The sequence below is a fragment of the Convolutriloba macropyga genome, unplaced genomic scaffold (assembly GCF_964194025.1).
Source record: "Convolutriloba macropyga unplaced genomic scaffold, txConMacr16.3 SCAFFOLD_2760, whole genome shotgun sequence".
Classification (NCBI taxonomy): Eukaryota; Metazoa; Xenacoelomorpha; order Acoela; family Convolutidae; genus Convolutriloba; species Convolutriloba macropyga.
Genome location: NW_027450795.1, coordinates 1 through 8,059, shown reverse-complemented (window position 1 = coordinate 8,059; position 8,059 = coordinate 1).

Genomic DNA, 8,059 nt, shown 5'->3' with positions numbered 1-8,059 from the left:
TCCGCTTGCGAAAGTCCATAACCCAACAGGTTATGGGCCCAGCAATTTTCTAAGTCATAAAATTAATTTCCAAAACAAAACTAATTTGTTGTTGACAGTCATAATCCTTTTCTGCTTAGTACCTTTTCTTTTCACAACTGTTTTGCCTGCTCAAACTTCAATGGATCAACAGACAGTGAAGCTGCTGACCTACACAGGAAAGGCACAGGACTTTCCAATCTGGAGCACAAGATTTGTGGCGATGATGCAGACGAAGGGACTCTACAAATCACTACTGGGGACAGAGGAGCAACCCAATGAGCCTGCGCCACTGGCCAATGGGGCAACCAATGATGAAAAGAAGAACCACAAGGTGCTGAAGGATGCATATGAGAAGGAAGTTGCAGACATCAAGGAGAAACGGAACAATGTGTGGTGCCATCTGGCACTGACTCTAGATGCAACAACCCTCATGCTGATGAGACATGACTGTGTGGGAGATGACGGCATTGGAGATGGAGCAAAGGCTTGGAAGCTTTTGCAAGAGAGATTTCAGAGTGTGGAGACGCCGACAGTGGTGACTTTAGTGGCACAGCTTGCTCGACTGCAGCTCGAGGATTCTGAGGATTTGGACAGCTTCTTCATCAGAGGACAAGAGTTGCTCACAAGGCTACAAGAAGCAGGGGAAGCAGTCTCAGAGACCCTCTTCAACGCCTTGGTCCTCAATGGTCTGCCAATGAGGTATGAAAGTTTTGTAATACAGGAAAGCTTCAACCCGGCAACGAACTTCACAGAGTTGAGGAAAAGGCTGCAGAACTTTCATGAGAGCACGGTGCAGAGACACAAGGGACAAAGTGGTTCAGTGGCACTGGCAGTGAAGCGTGACTTCAAGAAGGGACCCAAGAAAGGAAACTGCTTTGTGTGTGGGATCCCTGGACACTTTGCCAAGGACTGCAGGAGGAAGGAGACAGCACAATGCAGCAAGTGTGGTGAGAAGGGTCACCTAGACAGGGCATGCAAGAGACAAAGAGATGGAGGCAAACATGAGTCAGTGGCAATGGGTCCAACATTGGCTACACCAGACGAGGAATGCTGGGCAGCTCTTACCCAGTGGAAGACAGCAGGCATGCTAGTGGACAGTGGTTGTACAGATCACATAGTGACGAACATCGATGCGTTTCTGGACTTTGTGCCCATTCAATCAGTGGTCAGAAATCCCAACGGAGAGGCTTCCAGAGTGGTGGGCAGAGACTGTGTGAGGATCAGCATACCCTCAAACAAAGGGGAATTCCAATGCGAACTCAAAAATTTTCTGTGTGTGCCGGACTATTCTTCAAACCTTCTATCAGTCTCAAGATGCACGGAGTGGGGACATAGCTTCACTTTCGAGAGAGGAAACAGCTGCATGAAACTCCAGAAGGGAACTCGGGTAAAACTAACACAAGAAAATAATTTGTTTTACTTACCCTGCAGCGTTCTAGAATTCAAGATGAGTTCCAACAGCGTGAAACTTGACAGTGCAAGGAAGTGGCACAGACGATTGGGTCATTTGAATCAAGCGGATGTGGTCAGGAATGCACCAGAGACAGTGGGGGAACTCGATGATGTATGCAATGTGTGTGCATTGGCCAAGATCACAAAGACTCCAGTACCAAGAGTGGCAGAGACCCAAGCAGAAGAGAAGCTGGAGAGGGTGTTCACAGACGTGATGGGACCTTTCAGAGTAGAGTCACTGTCAGGGTTCCGGTTCTGCATAGTGTTTGCAGACCAATACACGAAGTTTGTGTTTGTGGACTTGCTTAAGGCAAAGAGTGAAGCACTGGCCAGCCTGAAGAAATTTGTTCTCAGTGTGGGGACGCCCAAGAAGCTGAGGCAAGACAATGCGAAGGAGTTTCTCTCAGAGCAGTTCGAGACGTACTGCTTAGATGCAGGCATTCTACAGGAAAAGACCATACCAGAAACGCCACAACAGAATGGGTTAGCTGAGAGGTGCAACAGGACACTGCTGGAGATGGCAAGATGTTTGCTCATTGACTCAGGACTTCCAAAGATGATGTGGGGAGCAGCAATTCTTCACGCAGCAAGGATCAGAAACTTGGTTGTGAGACGAGGAGAAGAAAAATGCCCAGCAGAGCTGATGAGAGGTATAAAACCTAAGCTTTCAATTAGTAAATTATCTATTTTTGGTTGCACAGTCTTCATGAGGAAGAGGGACAGAGAAGTCAGCAAACTTGAACCCAAGGCACTGGAAGGAAAGTTTGTGGGTTACACTGAAGGAGAAAACGGATACCTGGTGTACATACCCAACACACGCAAGGTGATGGCAGTTCGAGATGTGATCATCAAGGAGTCCGAAGTGGGCTCAATCCCTGACAACAAAGAAACGGCGGACCTACTAGATGATGGGTCGGAACTGGGAATCTGGCACCCAGATGATGGTCATCAAGATGATGACAACAGAGAACGACAGGACACATCTACTGCAATAAAGGAGGAGTGGCATGACGCAGGGAGCGTGAATACTCAAGAAACAACACTGAGACAAGAGGCCTCGGATGTTGGAGAAACAGCACTAGATGAAGGATCTACTGCAACAAGAGGGAGTCACAGAGACTCAGAGTCCCTGGAAGACAGTGACACAGAAGACTTCTCACAGTTAGAGACAGTTGGCTTCAATGAAGATGCACTGGAACACGCGGACAGAGCAGAGCCCAGACGAGGGACACGAGCAAGGAATGTTCCGCAATTTTTTGGAGAAGTCAGGACCCATCTTGCTGTGACTGAGGGCGACTATGTGGAACCCAAAACAGTCTACGAAGCCAAGCAAGGTGACGATTGGGACCAGTGGCACCGGGCAATGAAGGACGAGGTCAAGGCACTCCAAGACAACGAGACTTGGAACCTAGTGAGACCACCCACAGACAGGGACGTCATACCGGGCAAATGGGTCTACAAAGTGAAATTGGGACCCAGTGGTCAAGTGGACAAATACAAAGCGCGCTATGTGGCGAAAGGCTTCAAGCAAGTGGAAGGACTGGACTACTTTGAGACTTTTGCGCCTACCTGTAAGCCAGAGACATTCAGGATTCTACTTCAGCTATCAGCGAAGCAGGGCCATGTGATGCACCAATTTGATGTCAAGACTGCTTTCCTGCACTCACAAATCGAGGAAGAAGTGTATCTGGAACAGCCACAGGAGTTTGTAAAACGCGGATCAGATGGGGAGAAGTTAGTATGTCGACTAAATAAATCAATTTATGGTTTGAAACAGGCTGCTAACAACTGGTACAAAGAGCTGGCAAACTTCCTACTGAGACAGGGGTTCACCAGAAGCAGGAACGATCACTGCTTGTTTGCAAGATCAGAGGCAGAGGATCACACCTTCATCTTGGTCTGGGTTGACGACATCATAGTAGCATCAAGAAGTATGACAGTGATCTCTGATGTCAAGAAGGCACTAGAAGCAACCTTTCACATGGAAGACAGAGGGAGACTACACTGGTTTCTGGGTCTAAGAATCAGACGAGATGAGGGCAAAGTCACAGTCGACCAAGAACGCTACATAGAAACAATGCTTGAGCGGTTTCAAATGGATCAATGCAAACCCTCAAGAACTCCAGCTGATTTGAATTTGAAACTTCAGACAGCACAGAACGGAGACGAAGAAGTGGACCAGAGGATCTACAGAAGCTTGGTTGGATCACTTCTGTATCTGGCCAAACAGACGAGCCCAGACATCATGTTCACAGTCAACATTCTGTCCAGACACATGAATGCACCTACCAATCAACACTGGATGTGCGGAAAACGACTTCTGCGATATCTTCAAGGTTCAAAAGGTTTAAAACTTACTTACACAAAAGAGGCTAGTTATGATTTAGTGGGGGAAAGTGATGCAGACTGGTCTGGAGACGTGAACGACAGAAAATCAACAACGGGCTATTACTTCAAGCTCAACGGACGTGGCGCAGCACTCAGCTGGGGTGTCAAGAGGCAGGCCACAGTTGCTCTTTCTTCATCAGAAGCAGAATATCAGGGCATGGCAGCAGCAGTTCAGGAAGCACTCTACCTGAAAAAACTTCTAGAGGACTTTGGCATCCAACAGAAACGTCCAATAGCTATTGGAGAAGACAACCAAAGTTGTATCAGACTCTGCCAAAACCCAGTCATGCACAAAAGGAGCAAGCACATCGAAACAAAGTTTCACTTCATCCGGGACAAAACGGAGGATGGGACTATTTCAATTCATTACGTTCCTACAGACAAAATGGCAGCGGACATCTTCACAAAGTCCTTACCCGTTTCGAAAGTGGAAACATTCAGAGCAGTTTTGATGGGAACAGACTCTACGCAATCAGCTCAAGTCTGAGTGGGGGTGTTAGAATTTCGATCAAACTATAGTCTTAAACTTAGTGAGAATTAGAAAGAAAGTTTGACTTACCAGATTAGAAAGACAAGCAATTTGATTTTGATCAAAGAAATTATATAAATGAATCGTCAAGAAATGGTGCTGAGAATCAATATTCGGTTCAAATTGGTGAATCTAGATAACTATTATTAGAGTTAGATTAATTGATGTAAAATCTTCCCAGCACGTATTAAATGATGATGATATCTCCGGAAGTGTGAATGAATTCTTAGAAAAGTGCAAATGCATTCCATTTATGGTTCCCTTTGCGACTGATTTGCAGAAGCAAACCATATTGGGTATCCCTTGCGACCCCCACTATAAATCACGGTGCTAAGATTAGTTTTGTATCTTGACTTTTTCACACTGATAATGGGTATATATACAGCTGATTTTTGAGTCCTTTTTCATCCCCAAATTCAAATCACCATCTTGATCTTATAATCAGATCTCTCCTGTAAATCTCTAAATTCTACTGTAAAATATCATTTTGTTATTCTCTCATTTTTGAGAAATTAATTCTTTTACTCAGTTAAAAACGCTTTTTATTCCGCTTGCGAAAGTCCATAACCCAACACAAGGGTTCTCAAAATTCGGTCACGGTTCCAGGTTTCCCATGTTAAATATTAAGCCATTTAGTAACGTCGAACTTGGAAAGTTGTTCATCGTATTGATACAAAACCATGGAAAATGAATATGTAACTACCAACTGCGGTATTAGCTTGGTCTGTTTACTGCTAAAAAAATGCGTGCTTAGAGGACGTGAATAATCAATTATATCGAGAATTGCGCGGCAAAGCATGCTATACCGTTGCTCAAAAGTTTCGTGGAATTTGAAACCGTTTTCATTTGATATGCCTCTAGCTTGGTTATTTATTGCTGATACAATACAAGATTGCAATGAAGCCGCTAAGTTTTTGGTCTCATGCTAGGAAGAGAAAAGAGAAACTTACATTTATTGGAAAGCTTTCATTCAATCGTCCCCCCCCCCACCTCTATCAAAAGAGATTAGCGGGCTCAAAATCAACTAGCTTCTTTTCAGCGGGTTTTATCATAATCAATTTTGGTGGCTCATAATAAAAAAGATAGTTACATCGTTTGTGATCAGCTGCAGGAACCAAAAAGAACAAACCGAATGTTGAGTGAGGGGAGGGGGATTTTGTTTGTAAACAAAAGATCAATAGTAAACAAAGCCTGTCATCTTAATAATTATTGGCGGTCACAGATCGCCAGTTTTAATAAAAAATGACAAAGCAGTCAATTATTTCCCAAAACTAAAAGTCTAGACAATAAAATATTTAGTCTGTTTACAAATTTTTCATTATTCGTTAAAATTTTTAAAAGTCTATGCATCATTTTCTACTTTCAAAAGAAATATTTCTGTCAATCAAAACATGAAACGGTTACGCAAACAAAGCTCGGAACGGATTTCTTAACCCAATTCTGAAGTTCGGGATCCTGCCTTCTCATTATAGTGTGCCCCCCCCCCCCCAAAAAAAAACAGCTCCTCCCCATAACCCCCCCCCCCCAAAAAAAAAATGTTATGTTACCACTTTTCTTTGAGAGTGGGGGGGTCTATATCACTAATTTATTTTACCAATTATTTGACCACTAAGATGGGGGCGGGGGCTACGATGGGAAGAACCCGAAGTTCTGTTTAAAAGCCATGTCTGCCGTTGAAACGGAACGGGAATGGTATTATTGATTCCTACAAAATGAGTCTATAATGTATTACATTTCAAGACCCTTGTCTAGCCTCGGCTTTAATTCTAATTCTAGACAGATAATCCAATAAACGTAGTTAAAGCCAGCCAAGGACATTCTACAAGATTGAAAAATTTGCTTTAACATGTACGAAGGCTAATCTAAATTTATGGAAAGCAGAATTTATGGAATATATTAATTAACTTCTTTTCCCTGCGGGGTTGTAAAGCTTTTCCCGCAATTTTTAAAATTTTACGGGGAAAAGCAATATAGACTTTGATCAGGATATACTTTTCCATATTTTATCCACGCGCGCCAAATGTTTTCAACGCTTTGTAGTTGACTTTACAATTTCTATTTGTAGCGCTTTAGAGCAGCGGTTGGGTCTTCAAAACTGGGAGCCCCCAAAATTAGCGCTCTTTTGAAGTTCAAAAAAATCTTTCACGTGGAATAAGCCACTAATAAAAATATCAATGTGCATTAAAAGTCACAGAAATGAAACGAACCTGATAACAAGGAAAGGTTGGTTATTTTCCTTTGGCTTGGAATGGGGGGTGTTGCAAAAATGTGTGGCGAGGAATGTTTTATGAGCGAGAATTGTTTCGTCTAAGAAGTGCTAACAATAAAAATATCCACCCAGCCCCCCCCCCCCCCCCCCCCCCACCCACCCACCCACCCACCCAAAAAACCAACCTAAAATTTTTACATCCCTAACGTGCGTGCTATTATAACACAGAGCAACGCAATTTATAACAGCACATGATTCGCAATTGGAAGTCATAAACAGTGGGTGTGTTTTTTTTTTGGGGGGGGGGGGGTTGGGGTGGTTGGAGCAAAGCTACGTAGAAGCAGAATGGTCCCAAAATGAGAAATGGCGATGTCTTGCCAATTTCAAGACCAACACTCAAACTAATTAGCAGCAAAGGTTGCGTTATCAAAGTCGAACAAACCTTCTTTGATATCTTTTTGAACTGAGACAAAGCAAGCAAAGATTACGATATCGGAGGCTTTTTGTGAAAGACAGCAACACAATTAAAATGAAATCTAATGTGAGGTACAGTCCCCGGTTGAACTCATAGCTCAAAAAGTAATACAAACACAACTTCCTATTATTTCGTCTACGAAAAGTTGTTCTCCTAGATCTTTCATCAAAAGTTCTAAATAAATTTTTTCAAGAGAAATCCTGAAAAAGGCTAAAACAAAGCACGCGTAAAAATTTTTTAAAAGAATAGTAAGAAAAAATCTGAAATTAGTACTTTTCAGCGATCTCGCATTTATGAAAAAGTTCTAGTCACAGAACTTCAGACAAAAGGTATTTTGTCTCAACCTGGAACGAAGAAATCCAACTTCAGAGAAGTTCGAAAATCGTTTATTCAACAAACAACAGAAATCTAACCCTCAGGCGACAATATTTTGCTCTATTTTATGGAAAAATTGTCATAAAACTTTATAAAGCCTGTTGTTATTTGCCTGTTAACAGCCACTTTTGTAGCAATGAGTAATTTGATATTCCAACATTAGTCATGTGTGATGGTGAAGAAGCGCATTGACGTTTTTATGACTGCTTACATACACTAGGACAACTCTAACAAATAAAAAATGTGTGCCTTAATATTCGCAGCGGCGTCATTGGGCAAGCGTGAAACTACAAAAAATCAACTCAAACCGTCCAGTCATTAATTTTTGCATCCTCAGATCTACGTATGAAAGCAATAATCTGAGGTATTTCTGTAATCAAACGAGAGCCCTTGCAACTGAACTTACAATGATGGGGTGGTAAATGGGAATACTGTCTTTTGTTTGGAGTGTTCATTCTACAGCCAAACAATCATTTTTTTATCTCTTCGAGCATCTCTTCTCTCTCTCTCTCTCTCTCTCTCTCTCTCTCTCTCTCTCGCTCTAGGCATGAATTAGAAAACAAAACGGGCGAGTACGCTCATTTCTTGATGGTTACCTATGATTCTTGAG